We start from the raw sequence: 21,775 nt of genomic DNA on the forward strand, positions 1-21,775 counted from the left end.
CATGTGGGGTTGCAGAGGAGCAGAGGTGAGAGAGCGTGCTGACTGCCATCTTTGGGGAAGCTACTTATTTATTTATTCATTTGATACATTTCTGTCGTGTACATTATCCAGGATGATGGAGCAGAATTCAGATTTAATGAGGACTTTGTGCTCTGAGGTTTGGGTGAATCAACAATTGAGACCATAATCTAGTGAAAATGGCACAAAATGGCTTTTTAATATTTTTTCTCTTTTATTGAAAATAGATTTTTTCATATAATATGTTCTGATTATATTTTCCCCTCCCCCTCCCAGTTTCTCCCCTCCTCCCCTCCTCCCTTTTTCCCCTCCTCCCCTACTCCCCTCCTCCATGGATCCACTCCCTTTCTGACTCTCCTTTCAGTGGGGTGGGGAGCAGGATAAATAGGTTAAAATAAACACGTGGATTTGCTAAATAGGCATTTGTGAGGAGAATAACTGAGTTAAATGATGAGTCTGTTTTTTTTCATTGGCACACAGTGGGCCAGGGAGGTGGGATGTTTTAGCTAATGACCAATGTGGTGAAAGGACTTCTGAGAACACTCCTAGAGCAGTGAAATAGAAGGAACAGGATTGAAAGGACAGTTTTTACTGTAGACTCAAGACTGCTGAGAATGAAGAAATTATTCTAGCACAGGAAATAAATAAAAGTCCATGTGGTTCAACACACCTTTGTAGTAGCAATCAGCTTTTAACACTAACTGTTATAAAAGGGCCATGTATGGAAACCAATTGTGGGCCATGAGATTCCGAACTATGAAGGAGTCTTCCAGGAGCATTGCCTCAGTAGACTCTATCCTCTGCCTAAGGTGAGGAGGATCTAAGGTGCATTTTATGTCCTACAGGAGACACTGTATGGGGAGCCACTGGTCACAGTTCAAAGGACATCTGTCTCATTCACAGTTCATTTTTCAACAATGGGTTTTAGACTGCAGATTGGAATAAGAATCTTATTCTTCAGGAACTGTTGGGACTTTTCTGTGGCACGTTATCTCCAAGTTAGCATGCTTTTAATTCATATTCATGTTTTTGTATGCAAATTCTTTACCAATATGTCAAATCACTCCTCCAGGATATTCTGGGTACTTTCGTTCCTAACAGCTCTGGAGGTTCCCTTGAGATTGCAAAAGACCCTTGAGGTGGAGGGAGGGTCCTTGTTATTTCTCTAGGATGCAAACATGAGAAGTTTATCATGGATTACAGAAATGTACTGGTGACTAACACAGTGGGAGGACAGTTATCATTTGAGTGACAAATGGCTTATAGCAGATTTTTTATAATTATCTGTGTAAATTTTAGGGCAGTTGCAGGTGTGGAAATTGAGGCTGCGAATGTTAGCTCAAGGTATTCCAATTTCTGTGTTTCACTTCCTAGGATCTGTTTTTAACCTCGTAAAACAAATGGATCAAAGCAATCAATAATCTACCTAGACAGACCTAAGACTCATGATTAAGGGATTTCCTTCTAAGGAAGGAATTATTTCTTAACCTTAAATGACCCCTTGCAATTTTGCCTTCAGTTTTGAACATTTGGCTCCAACATACCTCAGTTCCCCAGTCATTTTTCACTACTCTTTTCCTTCTTTGAGTGCATTAACATGAAGAACTGTAACATTTTAGACTTTAGTGCAGCCTATTAAGATATTAACTCACTGTACAGAGTTATCCCTCAGAACCAAAAGTGGATTGCTGTCCTCCTGTAAAAACCAGAATCTGAGCATGAGTCAGTAAGGTGTAAAAATACCGTAGCTTTCATACTGGTCAGAGAGAGGCCCATACAGCCTTGTTTTGAATTCCCCTTGTAACGCAAATAGAAATTTCACATGAAGTTCAGAGCCTTTGGGGTCCCGCAAATGACAGAAGAGAATGTCCTTGAATTCCTTGTAGCAAGAACCCACTCAGGTGATACGGACATTAATTTCTAGATAGAATAGAACATAGACAAAGGAAGAAGTGGTGGTCTCTGCATCATAATTCTGAAGAAGATATGGGAGAAACAGCTGATGACGATTACAGCCACTGTTGCTATTGGACAGTCTGTTTATATGAGCACCCAGCAGTACTGGCCATTTTTCTGTGTGACTGGAGCTAGTGATTCCTGGGATCTTTACTAACTGGCATGCAGCCTTCTGGGAACTCTATCACTGCCTACTGACTGATCCCAGGGGTAACCATGAATCCCTCTTATTTCATCCTGCCTACCATTGCTCTGAGTGACACAGATTCTCCTATGGACTGCGTGCACATTGTCACCACATGCACCAGCAAGGGAACTTACTCCTTAGGCTTGATGTGGTGCCTAGTTTGGATATGGTTGGTAGGTTTGATATGGCTGGCCAGGAAGCTGTATGGCGCCATCTCCTGTAAGCATCCTTGGAACGCCATGCCTAATTTCTGCTGTCTATAGACATCCTAAATGCATGGAGAAGGAAGCAAAGGCATTGCTGAAGTCTGTGACCAAGGTGGATTTCAGCGCAAAGGGATCGTGCTAGCTCCGGAGTTCATGGCTGCTCCATGTGGAGGCTGAACGACCCGACAAGGCTGTGCAGGCCCTCTCTTTGCCTATCACCTTTTTCCTGACTGAAGAGTGGGGTCCCCGGATTCCCACTGAGGACTGCCTTGTGGCTTCCATTTTCAGGCCAATGAATGGGCAAGAACAATAGTGAGTTGTCACAAGCCGTTGTATAGACACTGATGCAAAGTGGGAAGAATGTGGATAAAGCAGAGGTTAATAGAAAAGATGTGGTGTTGTGTAGATCCCACATAGATCCTCATGTTCTTGTGGTGATCCTTAGATTCCTTACAACATCTAATACAATGTCAATATTCTGTAAACAGCTACACTGTGCTGTGAGAGAGGTCTGTGCATACTTAGTACAGATTCAGCCTTTTATTTTTCTTCTTCAAATAGGTTCTTTATGCACTTGGTTGGATTCATGGTTGTCAAACCTGTGGATGGTATTGAAGTGACCAGTTTGTTATCCCTATAAAGACACAGACACACACACACACACACACACACACACACACACACACACACACACACACACACGTCTTTAAGGATAAGCATTCTTCTAATGATCCTCCCAAGCCTTTTGTCCCCAGACATTCCTCCCCAACTCCCTATTCTCACTCTGCTTCCCAGCTGCTACATTGCCAATTCTTATCTGGATTTTGTCCTGTCCCATAGTTAGCGAAACCCTTTTCTAAGAAAATTCTGAGAAATTGAGCAATAAACAATTCCTGGAACCCAATTTAATGGAGCTTGCTTTTTCCATAACAGATTTTCTGGAGATATTGTAAAGACATATGTAGCTTGGAGCTTAGCTTATCTGTTTGGCATTGAAGTGATGTCTTAGGAACACATTAGGCAATTAGAGATTATGTGACTTTATCCCTCAATAACCATATTTAAAAAATAGCAAAGCAGTTTCCTTCTGAAAAGCTAGCTCTGAAATTTAGCTGTCTCTCGGCAGAATTGCTAGGTGAAACTGTGAAATAATGAGAATGTGGGACCTTTGCCTTGGTAACTGGGTTAAGGCGGTCATCACAGGATTGTGTTAGGTGTAACAGAGGGAAGTTTGGTGACTTTCCTTTCTCACTTCTCTTCTGTCTTGTTACGTGATGCTTTCCATCATATGATGTAGCAAGATTGCTTTAAACCAGAAATTTCACCAGATGTTCCCCTTCACCTTTGGCATTCTTAGCCTCTAGACTCTGAGGCACATATTTATTGTTTATGATTTTTCTAACGTGTGTTGTTATAGCAGCACTAGATAGACTAAGATAGAGATCCATTACCATCATGCTTTGAGAAGTATCATGCTTTGAGCATATATATGATGTGGCAAATCATGTCTGAGGGGAAAAATCACATGGTGTAACTATAGTCCAACTTGAAAATTACTGAAACCAAAGTTTAGTATAGGTAACTTCTGAGACCACAGACCATAATGTCAGAACCCAGTTTTGAAATTCGAGTATACTCATTTCTAAAGCCTGGCATTCTATCCTCTATAGAGCATATTTGTGCAACCCGTACCTTAAAAACAGAATGACAACAACAACAACAATAACAACAACAACAACATCGGACATAGCTAGCAATTCTCACCAAAGGCACAATCTATCCACTAAATTGTTATGTAACCAAGTGTTATCATTTATAGCACAATTTCTTATTTGAACACAAATTATAGTTCTCTCATGGGCTCTCCTGGATTTTTATTTTTATTTTTTGTCTTAAAAGACAAATGTGAATGCTACTTATTTCTTCATACAAAAGGCACAGAAAGCCCTTTACTGGACTTAAAAGCCTGTTGATTTGTGCTTCCCTTTCACCTTCAGAGGTGAATCTGAAGGTTTAAGCACATCTCTTTTGTTGTCTTGAAAGCTCGAGATAACGTAGCTTACTTAAATTTGAAGAAGATCTTCAAGATGGCTTGTGAGTGAATTTGTCTGAATGGCTCCCTTGTTCTGGATAATTCTTACTGAAATATCGTTTTCCTGCTGCTCTCTATCAACGCCACCACAAAGCAGTTTACCAGCTTGTTCTTTCACCATTTATTTATGCTGCTACCAAGACTGAGGGAATCCATCGCCAGAGGTTTTCCTGGTAGAGAGGACTACACCTGTGAGCTCTGTCTGTCTGTCAAATCTTCAGGCTCCAAAGGGCACATTTAAACAACGCCCCTGCTGCTTCCCAATGATAACTGGAAAACCCTGTGCCATCTGCTAAGGAGGCAGCTCATTACACTTTACAGCATAAATTATTTTTATTTTTTTTTTTAGCAAAGTGTGTTTTAGTCACATCATTTTGTCCTATTTTTTCTGCATGTTATGTCATTGTCATTGAAGTTCAACACAATCACCATAATGCTAATAGTTTGCAGCCAGCATTCCAGGGACAGGCTTGCACCAAAGGCTTTTGAGCACCAGTGGTGGGCATTTTAAATGGGTAAGAAAGAAAATGCTGACACAAGTTCAGTATATGGAGGGCTTACCTAGTTTGGGAGTCAGTTAATCTCAAAGCCCCTTTTATTATAGCTTTTTATTAATGGATCATTTTACTCGTGTTATACATAATTCATAATATATCACACTGGTACTACTTTCATGCCTCTCAAATTTATGTGTGGCAGAGCCACATTTTTTACTATTCTTACAGAGTCAAAATCAATGAAAAATTTTGGTTTTGTGTAGAAAGCTCAAGTCTGATGTATAGGTGACATTTTTCAATGAACATGTTTCATGCACTTTTTTAAATTTCCATGAGGGGGAAGGAGAACGAGAAACACTTATGTTTATAGTTTTCATCACTCCTAAACATAAACACACACATACACACACACACACACACACACATACACACACACTCACACAGAGCAACCCCTCCCTCACACTATTAATGTTTCACCCTAGGAAATAATTCATATAAGCACAATACAAGCCTAGAGATGAGGTAAAATTAAAAAGTCGATATTTAGACCCCTAGACCAGTATGATATTTGTCATACTGTGCACAGTAGTCAGAAGAACAAACAAACAAACAAACAAACAAACAAACAAACAAACCAAAAACCTAATTGATTTTAAGGACTTCCTAAGATCATGAGACAAATTCTATTAAATGATTAGTTTAAAATATAATAATTACATATTATCCCCCTTCCCTTTCTTCTCTCCAAACTCTCCCACATAAATCTCCCTTGTCACGTTCAAACACATACTCTCTTTCTTCAATAATTGTTGCTACATATTTATGCATATGTATACACACACACATATTCTTAAATATATAAGCGCAACCTGCTAAGTCTGTGTGATGTTACTTGGATCTACGATTTCAGGACTGACCATTTGATATTGGATGACCAATTGGGATGCTCTGCCTCTTCTTATGGAAACTATATTTCCTGATCTCAGCATTTCTCTGTTGTCCACTATTAGTTCTTGGCTGGGATTGAGGCCTCATGGACTTTTCCTCTTCCTACCTTAATGAAGCAAATTTTCTTGTCAAGGAAGAAACTGAACACAGCCCACATCTTCAGACTCACATCTTGAATATTTAAAAAATCTGGCAAATATTTTAAGGAAAATAATTTTTTCTGGGAAGAACATTATCCTCCATGTAGGGTAATTCAATTTTAATGTCTTGTATATATGTAATATGTATGTATGTATGCATGCATGTATGTATGTATGTATGTCTGCATGAATGCATGGCATGTATGTATAAACACATATGTGTTTATAACATAGTAAGTTTCTTACAGACACCTTTAGTCTTAGATATGCTTCCCCAGCCTCTCCTCCCTACCTACCCACTTCCTTCGCTTCCTTGTTCCCTGTGTTGCTTTTTAGTGTGTGCTGGAAGCAATCCGCCATTTTTGAAGCATTGACAACTGGGCACACTTTGACTCATAGAGAAATGCTTGACCTACCTCCCCACCTCCTTTCTATCTAGCATCAGACCCCGGAGATACCTGTGAGCACATCGCTATTGCTTCAGGTCCCTTCTGCTGTCAATCTGCAACACGATTTCCCTTACGACTACTGAAAACCGTCCTAATTACGTCCTGCACTTCTGAAACCATGTCAAGGTAAGCCTGGACAGGTGTAGATAACCTAGATCTTGGTCGGCTGCGGAAATTAGCTCCTGTTTTATAAGGCTGGGGGCAGATCTAGATATCATCAGCTTTCCTCAGAATGTGTCCACTCATATAGCTCCTTAAATTTTTTTCTTGGATTTTAAATTTTTCATCTTGCTTATTTATGATCCACTAATTTCTAGTTCCTTGTCAACATGGTCTGAGTCGTTTACCTGTCTTTTTTGTACTTACTGTAGCAGGAGCATTGGGGTTTCTGCAAATTAGAATCTCAGACCCGGATTTCAAGTTTGGGTTGGTTGGCTATCGTTCCCACTCCGTCTTTTACATCCCATTCGCTTTTTACTGATGTAGTCATTCTCCTTTCACTTACATATTACCTGTGATGTCACAACACACATTCATATTCTTGTCGCTTAGGAAACACAAGATATTTCTGCTCCTTACCTTTGCGCAAATTGCCACCAAATTTAATGTCACAAGTCAATATTTTTTGGTTTCTTACATTTCTGTGGTGACTATGGCTTACTTGTCAATTATCCAATAGCCTCTTATGTAAAGCTCTGGATAGATAATGAGTACAATTAATACTTTTCAAAGACTCAGGCTAAAGATTGATTTTTCTTCAACAATAATATTTTCTTAATATTTTTATTCATTTTTCTTCTCTTTTTTAAATGCTTTCTTAAATCATCTTTGATAGTCTCATTGTGAGGAATGGTAATTAAAGGGATTTTCTTTGGATTGTTTATAATTGACAAATAAAAATTACACAAATTTGTAGTTTATGAAATTATCTATTCATACATTATGAAGAATAATCACCACATTCATCACGTAGCACAAGGCTGATTATTTATTAGCAAATTTGAGCAAATAATATATTATTGTTAACTACAGCCACCATGCTGTACAGAAGATCTTCAGAATTAGTAATAACTGAAGGTTTGCTCTCCTTGACCGTCATTTCCCTACTCTCTGAGCCATCTCCGTTTGATATAAACATTTTTGGTGGCTCTCTCATGGATTCCCCTCTTCTGAAGTTGATTTGATCTCACGGTGATTGGTTACTCAAAAGAAAAAACAGAAAATCATTGTATTGTGTAGCTATAGAAATGAAATCTCAAGGAAACTTCTGGCATTTTCCTGGACATCATGGTGGTTTACTCCTCAGTTGCCTTCTTCCAGGGTGCAACTGATATCACATTCCAGATGGGAAGGTCATGGAAAAGCTTGTAGCTTAACAGCCCCTTTCACTTGACCTTGGTCTCTGAGTTTTGGCTATCTAGCCCCATGAGCCTTCATAAAGTTCTGCTCAACAAGTTTGCTTCTTACAGTTTTCCTTCTCTGCAACCACCAAGTATCCTCCAGGAAAAAGTGACCTCATGTACTAGGTCCCTTTTTGGATAACTTTCCCTTCAAGTCTCAGCTATGCAATATGTTATTGGTTCATTGTCCTTTTTGTGTATTAGTCTATATTTTACTGTTGTTAATGACACAGTACCATGAACCCATTATGTGATCTGTAAAAAGCTACAAACAATACATTGTTTATTTTGGTTCAGTGTTCTGGACCAAGGTTAAGGGGCTGCATGTGAGACTGGATTTCTTGGTACCACATGGCATCACATGGACACAGATATAGAGCCTACCTCTGCCTCTCCTGGTTTATGTTCCTCTTATCAGTCATAATTATCTTACTTAATTACATTCTGAGGACCTGTAGTCTAATTTTCCATCCTCATAATGTCTCACATGGGGGATTAAAGTAAAAAATAGGTTTTGAACAAGATGAAGCAATTTGGATCATAAAAGCTGATGATACACATCTTTGAGAAATGTGTATAGGACTCCTGATTTCCCTTACTAGGAAAATTTCGATTGTCAGTAGATGAAGCAAAATTCCCACTTGTCTCATTGTTTGGCATACAATACTGAACTAACAAATCTAAATTAGTAATTTTTCTCAACCTAACTTAATATCATCAGCCATTTAATGAGATGCATGGACTTTTCATGTTGTGAAAAGTTAGGACCTAGGGGTAGGGGCTGGGGTACAATGACAAATAACTGTACAATTTCTACTTCTAATTTTGTTCTGAAACTGTCCTAAATTTGTTCTGAAATCTTACCTTTAATATATATATATATACATATACATATATACATATATATGTATTCTCAAAGATACATTTATTCTGATGTAGGGCTTACATTAGCAAGACAGCATAGTTTTAAAGCTGAGAGAATCATGCGGAAATATTTCAGGTAAGTCCTGGAAAATCAATATATCTCCATAGACATTCCCTACGTGTCTCTCTGCCTGTAATTACTAAGTCCTTGATGTCGTGCCCTCTACTTCCCTCTACTGGAATATGTTGTGCTAGAATCATACACTTAGGCGTGTGTCCAAGATGCTTATAAATGTGTGCACGGGGCAGGTGCAATTTCAAGGACAGTGACCATTTTCATTTATCTTTTATCCTCAGTCCCTAAATATGATCATTCCATAGTCAGCACTCAATATGTGCACATTGATCTGGCCTAAAATGGAGTACAAGTTGAAGATTTGAGATAAGTTTATTTTCAACTGAGATATATATATATATATATATATAATATATACTATATATATTATATATATATATATATATATATATATATATATATATATATCTCCAAAAGCAACTGAAGGAGGAAAGGTTTATCTGGCTTATACTTCCAAGTCACAGTCCATAAGAGAAGGAGGCTGAGGCAGGCACTCAAGCAGGAACCTGGAAGCAGGAACTTGAGCAGAAATCATAGAGGAATTCTGCTTACTCTCTTGTCCCCATGTGCATATTCACCAATCTTCCTTAAACATCTCATGATTGTCTGCCTAGAGGGTCAAACTGCCCACAGTGGACTGGGCCCTCCACTGTGGATTTCATTAATCAATGAAATGTCTTGCAGACTCGCCCACAAGCCAACCTGGTTGCGATGTTTTCTTAATTGAAGTAATTTCTTCCAAAGATGACTGTGCTTTGTGTCAAGGTGACCAAAAACTAAAAATCACAAGTATTGATTTTGAATATTTTCTTCGACTAAAATTATGAATTATCTAGTGGTTACACGTAAATCAGGGTTTGCTTTAATATGAAATTATTACAATAGTCATCAGGTAAAATGAAGATAAGAATCACGTAACTGGACTTTTGGTTACTTTATTGGGTACTTTTATCTACTATCCTTCTCCATACTTCAACCACTACCTACCCCCCAAATACTAGGTGGCAGAGAAAGAAGATTAGAGGGGGAAATGACACCGAGTTCCTTGAGGCAAGTCCAATTTCTTCTATTTAACAAACAGCAACCAACAGCATCCAGCCAGCCACCAGCCACCTACTATCATACATATATGATTGCTGCCTTTGCTGTATTTTTTAGGTGATCACCAAGACAGAAGTTGAGCCCACACTCATCAAGAGATAATGATGCAAGGGCATGGTTGATAAGATCCCCTATGGAGTTCTGCTACATTTGCAAATTTATTGAGCACCAAGATGGACAAGAAAGGGATACTTAAAAAGGAGATCAAGGAAGCTGTAAAGGATGACACTTATATTCACTATCTTGACTGTAGAGATTGCAATATGAACTGCATGACTGTAAATGCATGTTCCAGCTTTGTTAAGCATCCTAGTTAGTAGAAAAGTTGCCTAGGATTCAGGAATTCTAGGTTTAATTCTCATTATCACAAACACTAGGCATTGTGGCACATACCTATTATCTCAGAATTTAGTAGGTAGACACAGGGGGACCTTGGCTACAAAATGAGTTTATGGCCAGCACATGATACTTAGACTGTCTTATATAACAAAATAGAAATGGAAAACATATTAAATCATAGTCATCCCTTAGTACTCATCAGAGGTAGATGTAGGACTCTTTAAGTCTCCCTAAATTTAGGGATGGCTCACAGTCTTACATAAAATCATGTACTGTTTGATCATGACCTAAAATCTTCTTATATTTCGTATGTTCTGTAAATCATCTCCACGTTCTTCATAAAATCCAGTTCAAGGTAGCTGACGTGTAAATAGTCATTATGCCACATTGCTCATGTAATAATGGTAAGGGGAAAATCTTCACATATTCCAACATAGTTTTTCTCTCCAAATATTTTTAATACATGGTTGGTCAAATATTTACAAATGATACTCCTAGATATGGAGGAACAATTATATATAGTCAAACTGTAAAGTTTCTTGTATGTCAATGATCTACTGACAAAACTATCTTTTAAAACAGAATTATGATTCATTATGTAGCCAGACTAAAATTGATGGTAAGAGAGAAGCAAGTAGAAATATCATTGGCATTTCCTTAGTGTGAGCTCCTTGCAGGGAGCCCACCAATACACCTTTCATTCTTCCTGTGTGAAAGTATGCTAATGCTACTGCTATTGCCAGCTTTATGTAAACAAATGCAATTGCACGAAACATTGATGCAGCTGACATCAATTTAAATGTTATACAATTATGAGCTGTAGTTTATGTCTTCTCAGGAATAACAAAGAAAAATGCAGCTCATGTGTTTTTCAACTGGCAAGTTAATTCCTTGCATAAAGCATGGACAGAATAAGAAAATAATCTGTCACATTTGTGAAACTGGAGACATAGCTGCTAGACAGGTACATTATTTTAATGATACAATGCAAGTTCTTTTACAGTTTTTCATGATAATGGAATTATGCAAATTTGCTTTATGACATGGACAAACAATGTATAATGATAGAAATATGGATATTAAACTGAATTGCTATTATGTTGATGTTCAAATGGATATGGAAGATCTATCGTCTAAAGTCCAGAAATAGACAAGACAGTCATATATTACTTTATGATAAAAATAAATTCTGGTAGATTAATATAGTCTATACATAAGGAGAAGGAATACATGAAAATTTTCTTCTCTTTTTTCTCTTCTCCCTCCTTCTTCCTTCTTCTCTTCCTTCTCTTGGGATTGAGTCTGGGGCCTTGAATATGCAATGTGTGTCCTATACCCTCTACCATTGAGGTACATCTGCAGCCCTCAAAGACCTTACATTCATAATGAGAAAATGATGGAGAAATTGTTGAATAGTAGCAGTATAGTAAGAAAGAATGACAAGACTGAGGAGATGGCACAGTGGTTAAGAGCATCAGTTTCTCTTCCAAAGGACCTAGGTCACTTCCTCGTTTTCTTCTTGCGTTTCAGCTTCTCTCAATGTCCTGCCTTGCATACTGTTTACTTATTTTTGAACAGTTATATAAAATTTTATTTTATTCATAATGAAGTTATTGGTAAACATATTTTTATTGAATATTTTTTATTTATTATTCAAATGTTATTCTCTTTCCTGGTGTCCTGTCCATAAGCCCCCTATCCCCTCTTCCTCTCCTTCTTCTATAAAGATGTTTCCCTTCCATCCATTTCCCCCTTCCAACCCTCCAACATTCCCTTACACTGGGGGTCCAATCTTGGCAGGACCAAGGACTTCTCCTTTCTTTGGTGCCCAACACGGTCATCTTCTGCTACATGTGATGCTGGAGCCATGTGTCAGTCCATGTATAGTCTTTGGGTAGCCGTTTAGTCCCTGGATGCTCTGGTTGTTTGGCATTGTTGTTCTTATGGGTTTGCAAGCCCCTTCAGCTTTTTCAATCCTTTCTCTAATTAATCCAACAGGGGTCCAATTCACAGTTCAATGGTTTGCTGCTAGCATTTGCCTCTGTGTTTGAAGTGCTCTCTGGCTGTGTCTCTTAGGAGACATTTATATCCAGTTCCTGTCAGCATGCCCTTTTTAGCTTCATCAATCTTATCTAGTTTTGGTGGCTATATATATGTGGGCCGCATGTGGGGCAGGTTCTGAATGGCCATTCCTTCAGTCTCTACTCCAAACTTTGCCTCCATATCCCCTCCTATGAATATTTTAGTTCCCTCTTTTTAAAAAGGAGTGAAGCATCCACATTTTGGTCATTTTTTCCTCTTGAGCTTCTTGTGATCTGTGAATTGTATCTTGGGTAACTCAAGCTTTTGGGCTAATATCCACTTATGAGTGAGTGCATACCATGTGTGTTTTTCTGTGATTGGATTACCTCACTCAGGATGATATTTTCTAGTTCATTCATTTGCCTATGAATTTCAAGAAGTCATTGCTTTTGGTAGCTGAGTAGTACTCCATTGTGTAAATGCACCACATTTTCTGTATCCATTCCTTTTTTGAAGGACATGACGGCTCTTTCCAGTTTCTGGCTATTATAAATAAGGCTGCTATGAATATAGAGAAGCATATGTTTTTGTGGTATGTTGGAGCATCTTTTGGGTATATGCCCTGGAGAGGTATAGCTGGGTCCTCAGGGAGTGCAATGTCCAATTTTCTGAGGAACCTTCAGACTGGTTACCACAGTGGTTATACCATTTTGCAATCCCACCAACAATGGAGGAGTGTTCCTTTTTCTCCAAATCCTTGCCAGCATCTGTTGTCACCTGAGTATTTTATCTTAGCCATTCTGACTGGTGTGAGGTGGAATCTCAGGGCTGTTTTGATTTTCATTTCTCTGATGACTAAGGATGTTGAACATTTCTTTAGGTACTTCTCAGCCATTTGATATTCCTCAGCTGTGAATTCTTTGTTTAGTTCTGTACCCCATTTGGCTCTCTGGAGTCTAACTTTTTGAGTTTTTTGTATATTTTGGATATTAGCCCTCTATCAGATGTAGGATTGGTAAAGATCATTTCCTAATCTGTTGGTTGCCATTTTGTCCTATTCCACTGATCTACCTGCCTGTTTCTGTGCCAATACCATACAGTTTTTATCATGATTTCTCTGTAATACTGCTTGAGGTCAGGGATGGTGATTCCCCCAGAAGTTCTTTTATTGTTGAGTATATTTTTCACTATCCTGAGTTTTTGTTATGCCAATGAATTTGCAAATTGCTCTTTCTAACTCTGTGAAGAATTGAGTTGGAATTTTGATGGGGATTTTATTGAATCTGTTGATCGCTTTTCGCAAAATGGCCATTTTTACTATATTAATCCTGCCAATCCATGAGCATGGGAGGTCTTTCCATCTTCTGTGATCTTCTTCAATATCTTTCTTCAGAGACTTGGAGTTCTTGTCATACATATCTTTCACTTGCAAAACAGGCCTCAACAGACACAAGAAGATGGAAATAATCCCATGCATCCTATCAGATAACCATAGACTAAGGCAATATACAGCAAAGCAGTAGCTAATATTAAACTAAATGGAGAGAAACATGAAAAAAATCCCACTAGACAAGACTATCCACCCTCTCCCTACTTATTCAATACAGTCCTCGAAGTCCTAGCCAGAGCAATCAGACAACAAAAGGAGGTCAAAGGGATATAAATTGGGAAGGAAGAAGACAAAATATCACTATTTGCAGATGCTATGATAGTATACTTAAGTGACCCCCAAAAGTTCCACCAGAGAACTACTAAGCCTGATCAACAACTTCAGCAAAATGGCTGGGTATAAAATTAACTCAAACAAATCAGAGCCTTCCTCTACTCAAAGGATAAACAGGCTGAAAAGGAAAGAGGAAAATGACGCTCTTCACAATAGTCCCTAATAATATTTCCTTATTCATTACTTTTTAAATTCAGAATTAATTTATCTTTTTTAACTTTCTCTCCAGTTCATATTTTAATGCCTCTTTATTTGTTATTTATTTAGTTTCCTCCCTACTGCAGCCTCTCCTTGCTCTCCTCCCATCCTCATCTTCACACTTCTTTCCATAGCTTTAATTTTCAAAGCCTACTTTTAATAATAATTTTAATAATAGTTCTTCGACACTTTAACCTCGCTTCTAACCCATCACCCTCCACAGGCAGTGGAGAGAAAGCATATGCGAGCAGTGGACCTGTTTAGAAATTGTTCTTTGGAACAAAATTTATACAACTTGTCAGGAAATCAGCAGTTCAGTTCTCAGGTCAGCAGTGGCAGCTCAATCCACTGGCAAACACTTCATGGCTATACCATCAATCCAGTTCAGTAGAGTCAGAAGAGCAAACAAGTATCAGCTGCAGTGACTTGACCTAGCAGAGACAGCCAGTCCTCAGTTGGATAACACAAGCCACCTGGAGAAACGTGGGCCAACAGGGACGCCAGGAGTTCTCAGGTGTGCCTCTCTCAAACAAAGCAAAGATCAGCAAAGACACAAGGCTAAAAAGCATTGTACGGCTTGCTCTACAGGCAAGACTGTAGAGTCCTATTTATATTTTCTTCAAACATCACATGTCCTCCAAGGGTCTCGCCTCAACATGTTAGTCTCTTAGCAAAACTCCATGTAAGTCTGTCTTAGCTGACATCATCTGCTATATCAGTAGAAGTGGCAAGAACCCGTAGCACACCACCGGAAGTTTTTGGTGCATTTCTCTGTATAGATTCCTGGAAAATGTAGCTCAACTATGCAATGTAAGGTAGACCAATACATGTGTATCATTGGTGAAGAATTCTTCATCATGTGTCTTTCACATTCTTGCTTTATCAGAACATCATTTTGTCTGTGTCTGCTTCAGTGAAATGTTCCTTCGTGTGTTTGCCCCAGCAAAACACTGTCCAACACAACTGACTTTCCAAAGAACCCATAAGTTTCCACTTACCCTCCCCACCCTTCCTCCTTTTCTCCTCAGAAAAGCAGAGCACCCCCCCACCCCTTCCTATGGCTACCAACCTGCCCTGGCAATCAAATTTCAGCAGGACTAAGTGCATGGTCTCTCACTGAGGCCAGAGAATGTAGCCCAGCTAAGGGAAGGGAATCCAAAGGCAGGAAGCAGAGTCAGAGACAGCCTTTCCTCCATTTCTTAGGACCAAACTGGTGTACATCTACTACTTATGTGTAGGGAGCCTACTCCAACCCAAGCTTGCTCTCTGGTTTGGTTTATGATTCCATCTCTGTGAGCCCCTCTACTCTGTGGTCCCAGGTTAGTTCATTCAGTAGGTCTACTTGTGCTGTTCTTGACCCTGTTGGTGCTCCCAATCATTACTCTTCTCTTCCACAAGACTCCTCAAGCTCCTCCTACTATTTGGCTGTGGGTCTGCATCTGTTTCCATCAGCTGCTGGATAAATAAAGCCTCTCAGAAGTCACTTATAATATGCTCCTGTCTGTAAGCATAACAGTATCGTTAATAGTGTCAGGGGTTGGCTTTCTCCCATGGGATGTGCTTCAAGTTGGGCCAGTCATTGGTTGGCTGTTCCCTCAATCTCTGCTCCACCTTTATCCCTGCACATCTTGTAGGTCAGTCAAATGTGGGGTTGAAGGTTTTGTGGATGGATTGGTATCTCCCTCCCTCTACCAGAAGACCTGCCTGGCTACAAAAGGTGGCCCCTTCAGTCTTCACATCCCCAGTTGCTGGAGTCTCAGCTAGGGTCATTACCATAGACTCCTGGGAGCCTCCCTTGTCCCAGACCTCTGGCTAATCCCAAAGATGACCCCCCCCCCACCCTGGCTCAGATTTCTATTATCTCTCTCAGTCCTCTGCCTAGTCCCCACAACTCATCCCACTCCCATTTCCCTCTACACCCCCTCTCCCATCAAGTTCCCTCCTTCCATCTACCTCCTGATGTGTAATTTATTTCCCCTTTGAAGTAAGATTCAAGCATCCTCCCTTGAGCCCTTATTACTTAGCTTCTTTGGGTCATTGGATTGTAGCACTATATGTCTATATTACACTTCCATTGTCATGTACCATTGTACATGTTGACCCCTGCATGTGATTTACCTCATCTCGTTCCCATGTCCTTTGCTTCTTCCAGTCTTTACCTACTTCCCCTTTGCCAGCCCCTACTAGTTCCTCAAATATCCCCTACATAAAATTTGCATGAGACAAATTCTTTGGCGTGGGTAGCATGTGCCTCATGACAGGAAGGGCATGTAAGTCTCTTTTCTATTTAGCCTAACAGTTAAGAATGGCTTTCATGAAGTGCAGGCCGACAGGAACTGGATGTAGCTCTCTCCTGAGAGACACAGCCAGAATACATCAAATACATAGGCGAATGCCAGCAGCAAACCACTGAACTGAGAATGGGACCCCTGTTGAAGGAATCAGAGAAAAGACTGGAAGAGCTTGAAGGGGCTCGAGACCCCATAGGAACAACAATGCCAACCAACCAGAGCTTCCACTACCCAAAGACTATACATGGACTGACCCTGGGCTCCAACCTCATAGGTAACAATGAATAGCCTAGGAAGAGCACCGGTGGAAGGGGAAGCCCTTGGTCCTGCTAAGACTGAACCCCCAGTGAATGTGATTGTTGGGGGGAGGGCGGTAATGGGGGGAGGATGGGGAGGGGAAGCCCACATAGAAGGGGAGGGGGAGGGACTAGGGGGATGTTGGCCCGGAAACCGGGAAAGGGAATAACAGTCGAAATGTAAATAAGAAATACTCAAGTTAATAAAGAAAAAAAATGGCTTTCATTTGTTCAAATAGTTGAAGAATAACAAAAATAAAATAACATTGTGATGCCTGAGCGTTGAGTGAATGTCAAGCATTGGTGACCATTGACATGTTTAGTCTGCATGCAGCCATACCCATTTATCTATACATGTATGTGGCTGCTCTTGTAGCACAGGGGCTGGACTATGAGAGAGGTCATGGTTTCATAAAAACTAAAATATTTACTCTGTGGCCTTTTATAGAATCGTCATACTGATCCCTGCATAGAGCAACATTCTGAAGTGGATATTTCTGTAGTGACAGAAATGTTGAGAATTACACTTTTATTAAAAGAGCAGCTGGTATATTATAGTGATTTTAATTGAAATTTATATTACTTAAAATAAAATGAAAAATCAGTCTTTTATACACATTATTCACATATGACTGGTGGCTGTGCTGTTGTGTGGGGGAGCATTTAGAAATTGAGGTTTGTTATGCTAGCAGCTCTTTAGTTACATAGCACCTTGAACATAATGGTCTGTGTATGATTAAATGTAATATACTGTTTAATAACTTCCTAATTTATCCTTTTGTTTCTGGCTCACAATAAATCTTTTGGAGAAAGTTATTTTTATTTTATTGGACTTTGGAATTTAGGGCTTTTGTAGTAGTTGAGATAGGTCAGGACCTTAATGTGTCTTCCTTATGCTTGAAGTTTACATCCACATATTTACCAGCTATAAGTTGAAAATATTCAGAAAATTTCATATTTATTAAATACATACTCACTTAATTTTGTAACTATTTCTTAAACAGTAGAGTATAATGGCCATTTCCATACACATTTAAATCGTATTCTGTATTTTTGTAATCTGGAAATGAATTTAAGTGTGTGGAAGGAGGGGTGTAGGTTATGTCAAACACCATGTTACTTTATTTTTTAATCAACGAAATAACATACAATGACATACAGAAACTACCACATCAGAATTGGCAAAACAAGCAGAAGGAAAAGGGCCCAAGAGAAGGAATTAGAAACAGACTCACTCATTTGCACTGTCAGGGTTTATATAAAAAAACACTAAACTGGAAGCCATAATACATGTAAAGAATCTATAGCATAAAAGGAGAATAATATACATAGATAAAATTAAAATACAACAAAAATATATAAGATAAAATTTTAAAAAGGGAGAAGTCCTACCACAGCATTAAAAGATGAGGAGCCCCAAAGAGGCCACTGATTTTCTTTTTGCCACCTACTGTTGGGCATTATGCCTAGATGATCCTGGCAGGTGGAGGGAGGGGGAATGTGGGAGGGAGAGAGGAGGAGAGGGATAAAATAAGGGGGGCATTATCAGGAATTGGAGGTACAGAGGGTCAGGAAATCGAGTAAGAATATGTTATGGAGGCGATGAGGAGATGGGAATATTTTAGTAGAGAAGGGGAGATAAAATCTGTAGAGATTACCTCCAGTACACAGGCATGGCTTCCGGTCAAGAGATGGGTCTATCCACACATCTCAAAGTTTTTAACTCAGAAATGTTCCTATCCAAGGGAGGAGCAGGGACAAAAAAAATGGAGTAGAGACTGAAAGAAGGGCCATCTTGTCAGCAGACACCAAACCCAGCACTGTTGCAATTGCCAAGAGGCAATTGCTGACAGGAAGCTCCTTGGGAGGAGCTTGGTGTGGTTGCTACTTGGGAGGTTCAGTCCGCACCTGACCAATGTAAACAGACATGGATGTTCTCACAGCTAACCATCAGACTGAGTCAGGGACCCCAGTTGGGGAGCTGAGGTAAGGACCGGAGGAGTGGAGGAGGATTGCAACCCCATAGGAAGTACAATGTCTGCTGTCTGGACCACCCAGTGCTCCCAGGAACTAGACCACCAACAAAGAAGTGTCCTTCCCAGGGAAGAATTCATGGCTCCAGATACATACGTAGCAGAGGATGGCCTTGTCTGACAGCAATGGCAGGGGAGGCCCTCTGTTCTGTGGAGGTTTGATGTTCCAGGATGCTGGAGGGGTGGGGAGGGAGAAGATAGGTGGGGAGGGGAGCTCCTCATAAAGGCAAAGGGGAGGGAGGAGAGGGAGGTTATGGGATAGGGGGGAGCTTGTGGAGAGGTAACTGGGAAGTGGGATATCATTTGAGATGTAAACAAATGGAATGATTAATTTGAAATAAGAGTAGTTTGTTTTTGCAATGAGACTCCCTTGGAGGAAACTATATTTTCATTTGCAAGTGTTTATTGTAATCTCAATTGGCAATTGCTTCTCGGTTAGGGATGGGGCATGTGTAAACTCCTTTTTGTTCTAGAACTCCATCTGCCGCTCAGTATGAATACAGCCTCAGTCTCTGTGGATTCATATGAGCTTTGCTCATGTTGATATAGAGGGCCTTGTTTCCTTGTTCTCCTCCATCACCTGTGGTTGTTACATTCTTTCCATCTCTTCTTCAGGGTTCCCTTCGCCCCAAGGGGAGGGATTTGATGGAGACATCCCCTTTGAGGCTAAGTGTTCCAAATTTTATAATGCTCTGGATAATATCTCTGTATTTATTCTCTTTTTCTGACAATGCCTGAGCAGGATGTTGATTTATGACTATAGCAAAATTTCATAGGGGATTGTTTTCTTACTATTAAAAAAAGAACAGTAAAGTAGTATTTGGTATAACCCTAAGTCCTTGTGCTATCTAGTCTCAGGTACTTGGCTGCCCATGCTATGTCCAGTATGGTTTTGATCTCATGGAGTGGGCTTTACATCAAATCAGTGATTAGTTTGTTACTCCCACAAGTTTTGTTCAATCATTGCACTAGCCTATCTTCCAGAATGGACACTATGGTAGATCAAACTGTTGTGGCTGGGCTGTTGTTTATCTTTCACCTGTGATAGGGTGCAGAATACAAAAGAGCACTGCACGTAATAGCATGCACAGTCCTAAGATGTACTTCCTGTACTGAAGTTGCTAGAACAGGGGTGGGAAGACTCAATGTAGGCACTAACTGTGCTTGCCCATGTTCAAGGTGTTGTGTAGGTGTTGTCTTCAGTAATGGGTCCTCGCCATCATTCGTGTAGAGCAAACTATAGTCTTGGCTATAGCTTGGGTTGTTTAGGGATTCTTATCAGATCCATTTGGTCAACAACTCAATTAGATATAACCCAGTTGCAGGTACTAGAAGCATCATTTGGTGACAAGAGATATCCAGTTTGGGCTATCTCCTACATTATTTAGCAAGTCATTTAAATTCCTTTCACACATACACACACACACACACACACACACACACACACATATATAACATATATAATATTATATCATATTATAAATTATATACCACATGTTATACACTATATAACATATATATCATATATATTATATTGCATATCATTTATGACCTATGATTTATAATGATATATTTATTTATTCAAATATATTCCATATATATGTGAAAACTTTCTACTGTATTAGATTTCACTTTTGTTATTATACAGGCTTTAGGAATCCAGTATAACATGACTGGATTTGTTAGAATGAATAATAGGATGATCATGACTCAGTATAAGCCAGAGACAACACAGTGTCTAATTTTTTGCTCTTATAACTAAAGTTACTATACATATAAATTCCAGTGGCCTAACTTTTATTGTTAGAAAGAATGATATAATTAAAATGAAGTGGTAAGTCATTTTTACAGACTGTGATGGATAATCTTGGTCATTAACTTTACACCTCAGAAGACAGACCCCTAATTCAAGGAATTGTCCCCATTGCATCGGTCTGTGGAGACATGTTTTTGATTGTTAATTGATGTACAGGGTTCAGTCCACTGTGAGTGGCACCATTCCTAAGCAGGTGGGTCTTGACTGTAAAAGAAGGTTAGCTAAATATAAGCTGGAAGGGAAGTCATTTAATGGCATTCCTTCTTAGTCTCTGCTTCAGTTTCTGCCTCTGAAGGATCAGGAAAAATTCAGACCCCCTAACAAACAGAGTAGAGCCAAAAATGTAGGTTAGCCATTTGAGTAACTCTACTCCAGGAACCAGGGACCACAGAATGAGTAATTACACCAGCTGGTTCAACAACTCTCTCCCAGGAACTAGCTGACCATAAAGTTAGATTAAAATCTTAAAAAACAATCTTGAGGAACAGGGAGTTTCCCCTTGTGATTTTTCACTGGTATTCTCGACATTTTCCAATGACGTCATCCCTACCCCCTTGAGTTGTGGTTTCTTCCTTTAAATACCCCTAGCTACTCAGGGTCAAACTCTTCTACCCCTGCTTGGGATACCAATCTCAACCTCAGTGCACTGTGGTTCCTATCATAAACCTTTGTGATTACAGCAAGTATGGTCTCATGTGAGTTCTTGGGGGTTCATGTCATCCCAAGACTTGAGTAAGGGTCTCCCCTCTCTGGGGGGTCTTTCACCTCCAGGTTTGTGTCTTGAATTCCTGTTCTAGCTTGATTGGAGGTATATTGTGGCCTGGAAGTTCAATCTGAAGTAAATCCTTTCTTCCAAAAGTTGTTTTCAGCCATGAAGTTTATCAAATCAAGTAGTGAATTGTTGGGCCCTACCTTGGGATGTTTTCCTTCCCTCTCACTGAGCCTTTTAGCTTGCTATAGCAAGAAGTTGTTTTCACCCTTGGTAGCTGCTCTGGGCACCTGATTTGGGGCTGGGACTTTCCATGGCACCCTCCCACCCACTCCCCCACCGAGCATTCCAGCT

General features: G+C 39.6%; 1 pseudogene; it reads left to right on the forward strand.

Annotated features, from left to right (window-relative positions):
• Positions 1-2,190: 2,190 nt before the first annotated feature.
• Csnk1a1-ps1 (casein kinase 1, alpha 1, pseudogene 1) overlaps positions 2,191-21,775 on the forward strand; it is a 45,518-nt pseudogene continuing 25,933 nt past the window's right edge.

Source organism: Rattus norvegicus, chromosome 17, assembly GCF_036323735.1.
Source record: "Rattus norvegicus strain BN/NHsdMcwi chromosome 17, GRCr8, whole genome shotgun sequence".
Classification (NCBI taxonomy): Eukaryota; Metazoa; Chordata; class Mammalia; order Rodentia; family Muridae; genus Rattus; species Rattus norvegicus.